The sequence below is a fragment of the Arachis ipaensis genome, chromosome B3 (genome assembly GCF_059453495.1).
Source record: "Arachis ipaensis isolate K30076 ecotype BB chromosome B3, ASM5945349v1, whole genome shotgun sequence".
Classification (NCBI taxonomy): Eukaryota; Viridiplantae; Streptophyta; class Magnoliopsida; order Fabales; family Fabaceae; genus Arachis; species Arachis ipaensis.
The window spans coordinates 93,344,725-93,361,606 of NC_142438.1; the positions used below are offsets into that span (position 1 = coordinate 93,344,725).

A 16,882-nucleotide genomic window follows, 5' to 3' on the forward strand; every position below is an offset into this window, starting at 1 on the left:
AAAAGCTCAAGAAGAAGGAGGAAGAGCCACAAGCTCCAAGGAAAACAAGTCATGGAGGAGCATCCACAAGAATAAAGGAATGAGGTGAAGCCCTGCATCCCTCATCTGCCATTTCCTCAGAGGTTGAAAAAGGAGGTCAATGACCAGCAATTTCCTAAGTTCCTAGAGGTTTTCAAGAAGCTGGAAATTAACCTCCCACTCGCTGAAGCTTTAGAGCAAATGCCATTGTGCAAAATTCCTCAAAGAACTCATTAACAAGAAGAGAAGCTGGAATGAAAAGGAGACCGTGATCTTGACCCAAGAGTGCAGTGCAGTAATTCAAAGAGGCATTCCACCAAAACTCAAAGACCCAGGTAGCTTCATCATATCATGCACCATAGGCAACATGACATTGGAAAGAGCTCTCTGTGACTTAGGTGTCAGCATCAATTTGATGCCTCTCTCAATGATGAAAAAACTTGCAATAGAGGAAGTTAAACCCACCAGGATGTCACTTCAAATAGCGGATAGATCACTCAAGATACCCAATGGGGTTGTGGAGAACTTATTGGTGAAGGTTGAAAAATTCATCTTCCCTGCCGACTTTGTCCTCTTAGACATGGAAGAAGAAGGACACAACTCAATTATCTTGGGGCGACCTTTCTTAGCTATAGCAAGGGCTATCATTGATGTGGAGAAAGGTGAAATGATCCTCAGGGTTTATGATGAACAAATGATCATCAATGTCTTTAAAGCAATGCAATATTCCCTTGAGAAAGAAAAGCACATGAGAGTGGAAATGGTAGAAGACTTGGTGGAAGAAGTGCTTGGAACAAGCAGTCAGGAGGAACAAGAAGAGGAAATAGAAGCTGTCATGGATGAACAAGTGACTGAAATCTCTTTGGAAGACAAGACAGAGGAGGTGCCAAAGCAAGAGTTGAAGACCCTCCCTCCTCATCTCAAGTATGCATTCCTTGGAGGAAAAGAGACCCTGCCAGTAATCATCAATTCCTCTTTAAGCATGGAAGATGAAACAAAGCTGATTAAAGTACTGAAAAATCATAAGACAGCTTTAGGGTGGACAATTGATGACATCAAGGGCATAAGCCCTGCAATTTGTATGCACAAGATCTTGCTAGAAGAAGACTCAAAACTAGTGGTGCAACATCAAAGGAGGCTTAACCCAACCATGAAGGAAGTGGTTCAAAAGGAGGTGATGACATTGTGGAATGCTGGAATTATATACCCAATCTTTGATAGCCCTTGGGTGAGCCCAGTGCAAGTGGTACCAAAGAAAGGTGGAATGACAGTCATCTTTAATGAGAATAATGAACTCATCCCTACAAGGACAGTGACAGGATGGAGAATGTGCATTGACTATAGAAGACTGAATGATGCCACAAGGAAGGATCACTTCCCTCTCCCCTTCATTGATCAGATGCTGGAAAGGCTGGTTGGCCATGCCTACTATTACTTCTTGGATGGGTACTCTGGGTACAATCAGATAGCGGTGGATCCCAAGGACCAAGAAAAGACCTCTTTCACCTGTCCATTCGGAGTCTTCGCCTACAGAAGAATGCCCTTTGGGCTGTGCAATGCCCTTGCTACCTTTCAAAGGTGTATGCTCTCCATGTTCTCTGACATGGTAGAAATATTCTTAGAGGTTTTTATGGACGATTTTTCTGTCTTTGGTAACTCTTTTGACACTTGTCTGCATTGATATGTTATGTTTATTTTTACCTTTAAAAAAAACCAAAAATATTCAAATGAATAGGTAAGTAAACAAATAAGGGGACAAAATTACCCCAATGCTAAGTTTAATAAAAGATCAATGCAAATGTGGTAAAATTAAGGAAAAATTTGGTACATGAGTATGTGATACAAAAGTGGGAATCATGGGTAGCTAGGCATGATTTTAGAGTTACATAGAGTGTGTGTGTGTGTGTGTGTTAGGTAAGATCTTAGGTTAGTCAAAGATTCGTATTTCAGCTCACTTGGCCATACATATATCCTTACCCTTACCTTAGCCCCATTACAACCCTGAAAAGACCTCATGATGTTTGCATTGGTATACTAAATTTCTGTTGATTGGTTAGATGAAGAACAAAGTCTAGAGAGCATGATTAGAGAAGAGTAGAGTAATTAACCCTAGACACTTGAGAGATTAGAGTGCATATACACTACCAGTGAGGGTTCAATGCTTGATTTTATGTTCCCTGCTTTCATGAGCTATCTTCTTACAAGTTTACTTGTCTTTTATTGTATGATTTGAATTAGTAGAATTTGATTTATGTTTGTCTGAAGGAAATTATTTACTTTTAACCAAGTAGACAAAATCATCATAGCATATAGTTGCATTCATAGGTTGCATCTCATGAGTCTTACTTTTCCCCATTCATTCTTTATATCTCCTTGAGCTTAGCATGAGGACATGCTAATGTTTAAGTGTGGGGAGATTGATAAACCACTATTTTATGGTTTATCTTGTGCTTATTTGAGTGGCTTTTATCAAGTCTTTGCACACTTATTCATACAATTTGCATGATATTACAATTCCTTCCTAATTTTGTGCCATATTTAAAAACTTGCTTCCTAAGCCCTTAAATTGTATATTTTTAATCCTCCTTTATACCATTCGATGCCGTGTGATGAGCGGATAATTTATACGCTTTTTGGCATTGTTTTTACATATTTTTTAGTATAATTTAGTTAGTTTTTAGTATATTTTTATTAGTTTTTAAATAAAAACCACATTTCTGGACTTCACTATGAGTTTGTGTGTTTTTCTGTGATTTCAGGTAATTTCTGGCTGAAATTGAGGGATTTGAGCAAAAATCTGATTCAGAGGCTGAAGAAGGACTTCAGATGCTGTTGGATTCTGACCTCCCTGCACTCGAGATGGATTTTCTAGAGTTACAGAAACCCAATTGGAGCGCTCTCAATTGCGTTGGAAGGTAGACATCCAGGGCTTTCCAGCAATATATAATAGTCCATACTTTGCCCGAGTTTTGATGACGCAAACTGGCGTTCAAACGCCAACTTCCTGCCCTATTTTGGAGTTAAACGCCAAAAACAGGTTGGAAATCAGAGTTAAACGCCAGAAATAGGCTACAACCTGGCGTTTAACTCCAAAAAGAGTCTCTACACATGAAAGCTCAATGCTCAGCCCAAGCACACACCAAGTGGGCCCAGAAGTGGATTTCTGCATCATTTACTTATTTCTGTAAACCCTAGGTTATACTAGTTTAGTATAAAAAATACTTTTAGTGATTTATTTCACATCTTTTGAATAATTTTATGTTCATTGTACACGTTTGAGAGGCTGGCCTCACGGCCATGCCTAGACCTTTCACTTATGTATTTTCAACGGTGGAGTCTCTACACCCCATAGATTAAGGTGTGGAGCTCTGCTGTTCCTCATGAATTAATGCAAAGTACTATTGTTTTTCTATTCAACTCAAGCCTATTTCTTCTCTAAGATATTCATTCGCACACAAGAACATGATGAATGTGATGATTATGTGACACTCATCACTATTCTCACCTATGAACGCGTGCCTGACAACCACTTCCGTTCTACATGCAAACAAGCTTGAATGTGTATCTCGTGGTATAGGCTAGAATTATTGGCGGCCATTCCTGAGGTCCGAAAAGTCTAAACCTTATATGTGGTATTCCGAGTAGGATCTGGGAAGGGATGACTGTGACGAGCTTCAAACTCGCGAGTGTTGGGTGTAGTGACATACGCAAAAGGATCAATGGATCCTATTCCATCATGATCGAGAACGGACAGATGATTAGCCGTGCGGTGACAGCGCATTTGGACCATTTTCACTGAGAGGACGGACGGTAGCCATTGACAACGGTGATCCCTCAACATACAGCTTGCCATGGAAAGGAGTATGAATGATTGAATGAAGACAGTAGGAAAGTGATGCTAGGACATTTTGGCCAGTTTCACTGACCTTTTCTTTATGGTTTTAGGGTAGTTTCATGCACTTTCTTAGGAAATAAGCAAGTTTTGGATAAATAATCACTTACATCTTGATTCAAGCAAACATTGTGAATTTTACATGATTTCATGAGAATTATGTATGAATTAAATGACAAAACTGAATGATGCATGTCTCATAACTTGGATTAGAGCTTTGATGCACTTTATTGGTTGATTTCAGGACAAAGAAAGCAAGGAAGAACCATGTTAGTAGCCACGTTAGTCTAGCTAACGTGGCCACTAACGTGGAATGGAGGCTAGCTTGCAAGGTTAATGAGAAAAGTGATCGCCATTAACGCCTTCGTGAGCCATCATAGCCCACGTTAGTTGCCACGTTAACTATGTTAACGTGGAAGCTAACGTGGAAGAGAAGTAGAACTCCAACGTTAGTGGTAAAAGTAAGTGCCACTAACGTTCCAAAGTGGCAGCTGGCCACGTTAAGAGTCACGTTAACTCAGTTAACGTGAACTCTAACGTGGATAAGGAAGATAATGCAAACATTAGTGACACTCACCTTTGTCACTAACGTTGGACTAAGCTCATATTTGCCACATTAAGAGTCACGTTAACCTAGTTAACGAGGACTCTAACATGAAGGGAGCAAGGAATCACCAACGTTAGTGACACTCACCTTTGTCACTAACGTTGGATTAAGCCACTATGAGCCACGTTAGTTGCCACGTTAATTACATTAACGTGGAAGCTAACGTGGAGAAGAGGGATGATGAGCCAACATTAGTGACACTCACCTTTGTCACTAACGTTGGAGATGGCCATCAATACCACGTTAGAGTCACGTTAACTTAGTTAACGTGAACTCTAACGTGGGAAGAAGGGGCGTTTTGAAGCGTTAGTGACAAAGGTAAGTGTCACTAACACTCTCGAAGATTTGGCAAGCCTACGTTAAAGGCCACGTTAACTATACTAACGTGAACTCTAACGTAGGGAGAAAGGGGTACTCTCAACGTTATTGGAAAAGGTAAAACCCAGTAACGTTTGCGAAGGGTCAAGAAGCAACGTTAGTGGTCACAATAGTGCCACTAACATTGAAGATAACGTGGACCATTTTTGGGTTAGGAACGTTAGTGAAAAAGGTGATTGTCACTAACGTTCTCGACCCAACAGTTTCACTTAACGTTAACACCACTAACGCCCCAAGCTAAAGTCCATACCTACTGCACACTTTCTCTGCAAGTAAAGCTGAGCTCACTGAAGAAGATAACTGCTTCAACTCGAGATCCAAAGGCCCATATCGAAGACTTGAAGAAGCAACTAGAAGATTAGAAGAATAGTATAAATAGGGAGAACTTTGAACTAGAAGGGAGCTTTTTGGCATTATTAGAATTACTCTCTGAATTTTTTACTTTCTCTGTAACTTCTAGTTTAACTTTTCAGAATGCATTCTCCATCTTTGTTTTCCATTCCCAGAGCTATGAACAACTAAACCCCTTTCATTGGGTTAGGGAGCTCTGTTGTAATTTGATGGATTAATAATAGTTTTCATTATTCTTCTTCCTTCTTTTCTCTTGATTTTACTAGAAAGCTTTCAATCTTCATCCAATTGAGTAGTTATCTTGGAAAAGAAGCTATTCATACTTGGATCTCTTCGGAACCTTAGAAGAAGAATGAAGAGATCATGCTAGAAATGCTTTCTCATGTTGGACCAAATTAGGGTTTGGATGGATATAGTGACATATAATCCTACCAACACTTTGATTTGGAAATACATGTGGTATAATCAGTGACCATACCTCATCTCTTCTCATGAGCAATTGGACCAAGGAATTGGCTATTGATCAAGATTTGAGAGATTGAATTACCAAGGAATTGGAATTCAATCACTTAAGATTGCCAAGGAGATCAATGAATGCATTGATTGAGGAAGAGATGAAAATGAACTTGATCCGGAGGATGCAACATCTCCTAAGCCCAATGAACTCCCCATTTCTGATCTTACCCATTCTCTTTAATTTCTGCCAATTACTTTTATGATCATCTTCCCCATTCCCATTTAAGATTCTGCAATTTATTTTCCATCATCTATTTTCAGCTCTTTATTTCCAGCATTTACGTTTTCTGCTATTTACTTTCCCGCCATTTAATTTCCTGCAACTCTCAAACCAAATTCTGCTTAGCTCAACTAGAACATTCCTCCAATTAAAGTTGCTTGACCAATCAATCCCTGTGGGATTCGACCTCACTTTATTGTGAGTTTTTACTTGATGACAATTTGGTATACTTGCCGAGGGAGATTTGTTAAGAGACAAGTTTCCGTGCATCAAGTTTATGGCGCCGTTACCGGGGATTGATTTTCTATCAACAATAATTAAATTGGTGGATAACTAGATTGAGCATTTTCCTTTTGTTTGATTTAGTTTCATCTGAGTAATTTACTTTCAGTTTTAGTTATTTCTTTCCCTTTACCTTTCACCATTAGTGGTGTTACCTGCATTTTGTTTTAATATTTTGTTCACTGACCCATTAACTGTTTGATATATTGCATCACTCACACTAACAGCATTTCTGCAGAAAATATTGTCTGCATCTATCTTTCTCGCGTGTGCCTTATTGGGTGTATGACAGGTAGAAGAAGCAGGGCTTCAACTTCCTTTGATTCTGAACCTGAGAGGACCTTCCTTAGATTAAGGAGGAAAGCAAGAGGGAAGAGAGTAGTTGGTGCTGAGGAAGAGGAGGAGTACTTTGAACCAGACATGGATGAGAATATGGAGAACCATCATGAAGAAGAGGCTCACAATCATGGCAGAGAAGGTCTAGCGCATCAGGCCAGACAAGAGAGAAGAGTTATGGGTTCTTACATCAACCCAAATCCAGGAAACTGTGGAAATAGCATCCAAAGGCTAACCATACATGCCAACAACTTTGAACTAAAGCCACAGCTCATCACCCTTGTTCAGAACAATTGTTCATTCGGAGGAAGTGTCCAAGAAGACCCCAATCAACATCTAACCACCTTCCTGAGGATATGCGATACTGTGAAGTCTAATGGTGTTCACCCTGACACCTATAGACTACTTCTGTTTCCCTTCTCACTCAAGGACAAAGCATCTAAATGGCTGGAATCCTTTCCAAAGGAGATTTTAGCAACCTGGGAAGACGTGGTGAACAAATTCTTGGCAAGATTCTATCCTCCTCAATGAATCAACAGGTTGAGAGCTGAGGTACAAACCTTCAGGCAGCAAGATGGTGAGACTCTATATGAAGCATGGGAGAGGTTTAAGGACCTGACAAGAAGATGCCCGCCAGATATGTTCAATGAATGGGTGCAGTTGCACATTTTCTATGAAGGCCTTTCGTATGAATCAAAGAAGGCAGTAGACCACTCATCCGGGGGATCTCTGAACAAGAAGAAGACCATTGAAGAAGCCATAGATGTCATTGAGACTGTAGCAGAGAATGACTACTTCTATGCTTCTGAAAGAGGCAACACTAGAGGAGTGATAGAGCTGAATAATGTGGATGCACTGCTAGCTCAAAACAAGCTTATTACCAAGCAGTTGGCTGACCTTACCAAAAAGATGGAGAGGAATCAAGTGGCAGCAATCACCACCTCAGCAGCAGCTCAAGAAGGAGTGAATGAAGAAGCAGAGGGTGATCAGGATCAAGCCAACTACATTGAAAATTCACCTAGGCAGCACCATGACCCATACTCCAAAATATATAATCTCGGTTGGAGGAACCACCCAAACTTTGGGTGGAGAAACCAACAGGATCAAGGCCAAGATCAGAGACGCCACAACCCCAACAACAATGCAGCTCACCAACACTCCACACAGAGGTCATATCAACACCCACCTAACAACACCTCTCAACATCCATACCAAATTCAAAATAGCCCTTCTCATCCTTCCAATCTCAACTCTCCATCATCGGAAGAAAGACTCTCAAGGATTGAGACTCTACTTGAGGGCATATGTAAGGAAATTCAAGATAACAAGGTGTTCAAGGAGGAGGTGCGAGCCAATATCAAGAACCTGGGAGACACCATCAAGAGGATGGAGTTTCAAGTGGGATACCTTTCTGAGAAAATCCCCAAACCTACTGATAGCTTCCCAATTGACACAGAGAAAAATCCGAGAGGTGAAGCAAAGAAGGTCAGATGGAAAGATTGTAAGATGGTTACTATAAGTGATAAGGAGACTGAGAAAGAGCCGAACAAACCATTAGAACAACCTGAAGATACATCAGTAGGAAAGCAGGAAGAGAATCATCAAGAAACCACAATCACACAGAAGGAGCTGCTGAGACTCTATGCACCATTTCCCCAAATACTCAATGGTGGTGTAGAGAAGAGAATATACTCAAGGTTTCTTGACATGTTTGCATCTCTCCATGTAAACATACCATTCATCAAGGCCCTCCAACAAATGTCCTCATACATTAAGTATATGAAGGAGCTGCTAACCAGGAAAAGCTCACTCAAGGGAGGACAAACAATAGTGATGAATAAGGAGTGCAGTGCTCTCATTCAAACAGAGTCGCCTACAAAAAGGAAGGACCCAGGGAGTTTTCACATCCCCTGTGCCATAGGAGAAACACTGATTGATAAGGGACTCTATGAACTGAGAGCAAGCATCAACTTAATGCCTCTATCTCTAATGAAGAAGCTGCAGATCAATGAGCTAATGCCCACAGACGTAGTCATCAGGCTGGCTGAAAAAACTCAAAAACAAGCAGTGGGGGTGGTTGAAAATGTGTTGGTGAAAGTGGGAAACTATTTGCTCCCCACAGATTTTGTCATATTGGAAATGGAAGAGAGTCCCATCCACTCAATCATATTGGGAAGACCGTTCCTAGCTATAGCCAGAGCACTCATAGATGTGGAGCGAGGAGAGCTAATACTGAGGATACATGATGAACAACTCGCATTCAATGTCTTCAAACCCTCACAAGAAGCAGACCAGGAAAACAAGGAACCAAGGAAAAATCACAACAAAGCACTGGTGGAAGAAACAAGTACTGAAGCACAAAATGTACACCTGGGAATCCCCTTGGTTGATAAGCAAAACAGCCAGAAGGTGTCACAGCTAAAGGAAACTCAAGTGGAGCCAAAACCACCAGAATCATATGAGACCAGCAACAAAATCTCCCTAGGAAAAGAGACCACAAAGAGCAGGATAACAGCAAAAGAAACAAGGAAGAAGGCACCAAGGAGATGGAGGAACAAGAAGATCCCTACAGAAGATTTCTCTCCAGGGGATAAAGTGATCTCAGCTTACTTCCCAAATATCCTACCTCATTTCCCCACCATCCCATCTCAGCTACCCAAGGTTTTCACCATCAACAAAGTTCTCTCCCTAGAACATGTAGAGATCCTTGATGAAGCCAATGGATATAGGTTTACTACAAGAGGAGAAGATCTGAAGCACTACCAGCCACCCTGACAAAAGGCAGAACGTCAAGCTAGTGACGCTAAAGAAGCGCTTCATGGGAGGCAACCCATGTTTTACATGATTTTAAAGTAGTTAATAAAGCAAGGTTCATGAAATTCAAATCAACTTTGACATATCCTTGAATGCAACATATAGTGAAGAACAAGTTTGGTGTTCAAGGCACACTAAGAGAACATGAATGCAACTCATAGCATGTCACTCTTAGCACCTTGAACAAATCTTCTTACACCACAGTGCCACAAACTAAGTTTGGTGTCACCAATGTTGCATACATGGACATTTAGTTGGTTAGTTGGTTTGCACTCATGAATAGCAATTAGTAACTAGAAACAAAGATTTTAAAAAGTAGTTACTCTTTCTCTTCTTTTTTTTAAATTTTGCTGCCACTTTCCATAATTTTATTAATCATATTTTTTTTTATTTTGTAGGAGAATTGATGGGACAATTGAAGGAGGATTCGGCCACCACAAAAAGAGAGGACTATACACGTGTCTTCAAGGGGATTGCATTGGGAATTGTTGCCATGCAACATTGGAAGAAGAATAAACTTGGAAACTGAACCAACCCCATCATAAAGTTGATGATCCTTGTGCTCATCCATTGCTAAACCCCATCTGTCCATCACACAACCACCCCATCAATCCACACCTTTCATTCACTCATCACTTTCCTATATAAGTGATTCCTAGTCCGTACTCCCCTTCACATTCCAATTCCCATTCTTTATACTTCACACCTTCGGAACCCAAATCCCTTCATCTCACCCTATTTAAACCCAACCGAATACCACCATTTATCCACAACCCCTTAACACTTTCACACATCAACTCTTACTCATGGCATCATCGAGCTCCAAGAGGCAAAAGAGAAAGGAACCGGTTGAGGGCAGCCCTTTTGATGAAGGGAAATTCAAAATTGCATTCCATGAACTTGAATTTGAACGGATAAAGCTAAAAAAGATATTGCCTGAGTTAATATTCCAGTTCAACGAGGATGAATGCCCACAGATTCGAGAGAAGATCGAACAAAGGGGTTGGCAAAGGCTCACGAACCCAGAAGCAAAGATAAATGCAAACCTCATCAAAGAATTCTATGCAAATGTGGTCAGAGAAGACAAAACTAAGGCTCCCACCTTCAAAAGTTATGTGAGAGGAACAGAGGTGGACTTTAGTCCCGATGCCATAACGAGGGTTCTTCAGCTGAAATCGCCACATTTTGATGAGCCCAGTTATCACGTGAGAATAAGTAATGGCCCCGACAATGATGAACGTGAAGAAATTGTGAATGATATGTGTGTTATAGGATCTGACTGGGAAAGGTATTCGGATAGAAGACCTCGGTTCATCAGGAGAGGAGACCTCATCCCGGAAGCCAAGGGATGGTTTGAGCTCGTGAGGAGATCTATCCTCCCAGCTGCAAACAATTCGGAGGTTAACACTACTCGAGCTACTATGGTACATTTCTTAATAAAGGGTGGAGGCATCAATGTGCACGAGATTATAGCTGAGGGGATTCAAGAGTCAGCCGAGAAGAATGATCCAGGTGCTAGACTTTGGTACCCCAGCACCATCCTTAGACTGTGTACGAAAGCCAAGGTAGTCTTCGAGGACAACAATCCAAGTTGGGTAAACCCTGGAAGGTCAGTCACGTTACAGCGAATAACTTATGTGGCACCCGCCCAACAACAAAGAAGGCCTCAAATAGGGAAAAGAACATCACAAGAAGAACCTCACCAAGAAGAACCTCATCAGGAAGAATACCAGCAAGAAGAGCACTATGATTCAACCAATATAAATCTGGGCCACATTCAAGGAGCCATTGAGGACTTGGCAAGGAGATATATGGAAGGGCAAGAGTAACAACTACACATTCAATCCCAAAGGATGGATCGTCAAGAAGAACTCCTTTCTAATTGGATGAATCAACAAGGGGAGTGGCAGAAACAGCAAATGAAACACTACTCCCAGCTCACTCAAGCCATCAATCAAGTGACTGAAAGGCAAGAGCGTCAAGATAAACGCCTTCAAGAACTCAACCAACGTCAGCTAGCTCAGACAAAGGCATTCAATGAGTTCAGCGTACTTAGTGAAGGACGGCAACTACATAGGGAGGAGTTCAACATAAACACTCAAGCCAAGTTGAACTATATGTCTGGTCATATGCATAATCTACACTCTGCAATCCCTAGGTATGATGAGGTCCAAAAAGATCTCACAGAACAAGAGGAAAGGAAGGTGAAACAGCAGAAGGAAATATTGAAAAAGAAGATGGAAGATGCTGGCTTCTGTAAAAAGTTGATTGGAAAAAGCAAGGGAAGTGGGAGTGCAAGCACTCAAGAAAAACACAAAGAGGACAAACAAGAAGGAGAGCGCGAAAAACCTCATGAGTAAAAGGTGGTGGAGTTCCCTCATTGTCCCATCTTTTTCAAGTTTTAAATAAGGAAAATCATGTATGAAATAGAACATGCTTCCATGGTAGTTTAGGTTTTTCAATGCTGTCTTTAGTATTTTTCTTGCCTTTTTCATATGTGTGCTGGTTCAAGATACCTATCTTCATCTGCATCTTGCTTACTGTATGTTTGTCCTTTTAAGCTAAATAAAAAGAGATGTTATGAAAGACCAGAGTGGAGTTCAATTTGTGGAATAAGTCCTTAAATTTGTGGTGTAGTAATCACTTAGCTAAGTTGGTTCACCAACAAGGTGGGAAGGCAACTATCTGTCCTGAATCATATGCTTGAAACACACCCCATGAAACTAGCTAAATAATAAGATCCCAGTAAGAAAAAGGAAAAGAACACTAAGAGTTAAAAAAGAAAGAAAGGTAATAAAGAATAAGGCTAGGCACCAGGGGCTTGAACCTTGAGGGATGTGTCTGTGTTGCTCTTGTACCAAGGATCTGCTTGGATGAATAAGTTCTTAGGAGTGCTTCATCACTTGGTAACTTGGGTTAACTAACCCGGGATTATCAACTGAAAATCTACTATCAAGAGCAACCTTACTACAGAACATTTAGTAACCCAAAGAGGTGCTGGACACCAAGACCTCAAGGAAAGAAAAATAACAAACCATGTGCCTGTGGTGTGCATGTGTGGGGGAGAGAGACTTGAGGGAGTAAGTCCTTAGGGGTGTTTCAACACCTAGCACCTTGAACCAACTGGTTCGGGAGTGTTGGCTGAAAACTTATCTTAAAGAGTCGCCCTCTCACAAAACACTTAGCCTAAGGATGCAATAAACTTTGGAAAGACAAAGGGATCAATAAATAATAGTCTCAAAGGGTGCCATCAAGTGAGTATTCCAAGACATGATAAAGGTCTGAAAGCCAGTAAAGGAATGAACCTAAGTTGCTATGCATGAAACCCCATAAAACCAAGGACATGACTTCCACAAGAATGATTCATTCATCTTGTCATTTCATTCATCATTCTCTTGTTCCAGTACTTTCTTAGGGACAAGCAAGCTTTAAGTTTGGTGTTGTGATGCCAGGGCATTTTGGCCAGTTTCACTGACCTTTACTTTATGGTTTTAGGGTAGTTTCATGCACTTTCTTAGGAAATAAGCAAGTTTTGGGTAAATAATCACTTACATCTTGATTCAAGCAAACATTGTGAATTTTACATGATTTCATGAGAATTATGCATGAATTAAATGACAAAATTGAATGATGCATGTCTCATAACTTGGATTAGAGCTTTGATGTACTTTATTGCTTGATTTCAGGACAAAGGAAGCAAGGAAGAACCACGTTAGTAGCCACGTTAGTCTAGCTAACGTGACCACTAACGTGGAATGGAGGCTAGCTTGCAACGTTAATGAGAAAAGTGATCGCCATTAATGCCTTCGTGAGCCATCATAGCCCACGTTAGTTTCCACGTTAAATATGTTAACGTGGAAGCTAACGTGGAAGAGAAGTAGAACTCCAACGTTAGTGGTAAAAGTAAGTGCCACTAACGTTCCAAAGTGGCAGCTGGCCACGTTAAGAGTCACGTTAACTCAGTTAACGTGATCTCTAACGTGGATGAGGAAGATAATGCCAATGTTAGTGACACTCACCTTTGTCACTAACGTTGGACTAAGCTCATATTTGCCACGTTAAGAGTCACGTTAACCTAGTTAACGAGGACTCTAACGTGAAGGGAGCAAGGAATCACCAACGTTAGTGACACTCACCTTTGTCACTAATGTTGGATTAAGCCACTATGAGCCACGTTAGTTGCCCTGTTAATTACATTAACGTGGAAGCTAACGTGGAGAAGAGGGATGATGAGCCAAAATTAGTGACACTCACCTTTGTTTCTAACGTTGGAGATGGCTATCAATACCACGTTAGAAGTCACGTTAACCTAGTTAATGTGAACTCTAACGTGGGAAGAAGGGGCGTTTTGAAGCGTTAGTGACAAAGGTAAGTGTCACTAACGCTCTCGAAGATTTGGCAAGCCTACGTTAAAGGCCACGTTAACTATACTAACGTGAACTCTAACATAGGGAGAAAGGGGTACTTTCAACGTTATTGAAAAAGGTAAACCCCAGTAATGTTTGCGAAGGGCCAAGAAGCAATGTTAGTGGTCACGTTAGTGCCACTAACGTTGAAGATAACGTGGACCATTTTTGGGTTAGGAACGTTAGTGAAAAAGGTGATTGTCACTAACGTTCTCGACCCCACAGTTTCACTTAACGTTAACACCACTAACGCCCCAAGCTAAAGTCCATACCTACTGCACACTTTCTCTGCAAGTAATGCTGAGCCCATTGAAGAAGATAACTGCTTCAACTCGAGATCCAAAGGCCCATATCCAAGACTTGAAGAAGCAACTAGAAGATCAGAAGAATAGTATAAATAGGGAGAACTTTGAACTAGAAGGGAGCTTTTTGGCATTATTAGAATTACTCTCTGAATTTTTTACTTTCTCTGCAACTTCTAGTTTAACTTTTCAGAATGCATTCTCCATCTTTGTTTTCCATTCCCAGAGCTATGAACAACTAAACCCCTTTCATTGGGTTAGGGAGCTCTGTTGTAATTTGATGGATCAATAATAGTTTTCATTATTCTTCTTCTTTCTTTTCTCTTGATTTTACTAGAAAGCTTTCAATCTTCATCCAATTGAGTAGTTATCATGGAAAAGAAGCTATTCATACTTGGATCTCTTCGGAACCTTGGAAGAGGAATGAAGAGATCATGCTAGAAATGCTTTCTCATGTTGGACCAAATTGGGGTTTGGATGGATATAGTGATATATAATCCTACCAACACTTTGATTTTGAAATACATGTGGTATAATCAGTGACCATACCTCATCTCTTCTCATGAGCAATTGGACCAAGGAATTGGCTATTGATCAAGATTTGAGAGATTGAATTACCAAGGAATTGGAATTCAATCACTTAAGATTGCCAAGGAGATCAATGAATGCATTGATTGAGGAAGAGATGAAAATGAACTTGATCCGGAGGATGCAACATCTCCTAAGCCCAATGAACTCCCCATTTCTGATCTTACCCATTCTCTTTAATTTCTGCCAATTACTTTTATGATCATCTTCCCCATTCCCATTTAAGATTCTGCAATTTATTTTCCATCATCTATTTTCAGCTCTTTATTTCCAGCATTTACGTTTTCTGCTATTTACTTTCCCGCCATTTAATTTCCTGCAACTCTCAAACCAAATTCTGCTTAGCTCAACTAGAACATTCCTCCAATTAAAGTTGCTTGACCAATCAATCCCTGTGGGATTCGACCTCACTTTATTGTGAGTTTTTACTTGATGACAATTTGGTATACTTGCCGAGGGAGATTTGTTAAGAGACAAGTTTCCGTGCATCAAGTTTATGGCGCCGTTACCGGGGATTGATTTTCTATCAACAATAATTAAATTGGTGGATAACTAGATTGAGCATTTTCCTTTTGTTTGATTTAGTTTCATCTGAGTAATTTACTTTCAGTTTTAGTTATTTCTTTCCCTTTACCTTTCACCATTAGTGGTGTTACCTGCATTTTGTTTTAATATTTTGTTCACTGACCCATTAACTGTTTGATATATTGCATCACTCACACTAACAGCATTTCTGCAGAAAATATTGTCTGCATCTATCTTTCTCGCGTGTGCCTTATTGAGTGTATGACAGGTAGAAGAAGCAGGGCTTCAACTTCCTTTGATTCTGAACCTGAGAGGACCTTCCTTAGATTAAGGAGGAAAGCAAGAGGGAAGAGAGTAGTTGGTGCTGAGGAAGAGGAGGAGTACTTTGAACCAGACATGGATGAGAATATGGAGAACCATCATGAAGAAGAGGCTCACAATCATGGCAGAGAAGGTCTAGCGCATCAGGCCAGACAAGAGAGAAGAGTTATGGGTTCTTACATCAACCCAAATCCAGGAAACTGTGGAAATAGCATCCAAAGGCTAACCATACATGCCAACAACTTTGAACTAAAGCCACAGCTCATCACCCTTGTTCAGAACAATTGTTCATTCGGAGGAAGTGTCCAAGAAGACCCCAATCAACATCTAACCACCTTCCTGAGGATATGCGATACTGTGAAGTCTAATGGTGTTCACCCTGACACCTATAGACTACTTCTGTTTCCCTTCTCACTCAAGGACAAAGCATCTAAATGGCTGGAATCCTTTCCAAAGGAGATTTTAGCAACCTGGGAAGACGTGGTGAACAAATTCTTGGCAAGATTCTATCCTCCTCAATGAATCAACAGGTTGAGAGCTGAGGTACAAACCTTCAGGCAGCAAGATGGTGAGACTCTATATGAAGCATGGGAGAGGTTTAAGGACCTGACAAGAAGATGCCCGCCAGATATGTTCAATGAATGGGTGCAGTTGCACATTTTCTATGAAGGCCTTTCGTATGAATCAAAGAAGGCAGTAGACCACTCATCCGGGGGATCTCTGAACAAGAAGAAGACCATTGAAGAAGCCATAGATGTCATTGAGACTGTAGCAGAGAATGACTACTTCTATGCTTCTGAAAGAGGCAACACTAGAGGAGTGATAGAGCTGAATAATGTGGATGCACTGCTAGCTCAAAACAAGCTTATTACCAAGCAGTTGGCTGACCTTACCAAAAAGATGGAGAGGAATCAAGTGGTAGCAATCACCACCTCAGCAGCAGCTCAAGAAGGAGTGAATGAAGAAGCAGAGGGTGATCAGGATCAAGCCAACTATATTGAAAATTCACCTAGGCAGCACCATGACCCATACTCCAAAATATATAATCTCGGTTGGAGGAACCACCCAAACTTTGGGTGGAGAAACCAACAGGATCAAGGCCAAGATCAGAGACGCCACAACCCCAACAACAATGCAGCTCACCAACACTCCACACAGAGGTCATATCAACACCCACCTAACAACACCTCTCAACATCCATACCAAATTCAAAATAGCCCTTCTCATCCTTCCAATCTCAACTCTCCATCATCGGAAGAAAGACTCTCAAGGATTGAGACTCTACTTGAGGGCATATGTAAGGAAATTCAAGATAACAAGGTGTTC

The 16,882-nt window shown here is 40.8% G+C and overlaps 2 non-coding genes across 2 annotated transcripts; both read right to left on the reverse strand.

Annotated features, from left to right (window-relative positions):
* Positions 1 to 7,137: 7,137 nt before the first annotated feature.
* On the reverse strand, positions 7,138 to 7,244 carry LOC148571599 (small nucleolar RNA R71). Its single transcript, XR_015908038.1, has one exon. It is a non-coding gene; the product is annotated as a small nucleolar RNA R71 (small nucleolar RNA).
* An 8,840-nt stretch (positions 7,245 to 16,084) lies between these two features.
* LOC148571600 (small nucleolar RNA R71) lies at positions 16,085 to 16,191 on the reverse strand. Its single transcript, XR_015908039.1, has one exon. It is a non-coding gene; the product is annotated as a small nucleolar RNA R71 (small nucleolar RNA).
* Between the last annotated feature and the right edge of the window lie 691 nt (positions 16,192 to 16,882).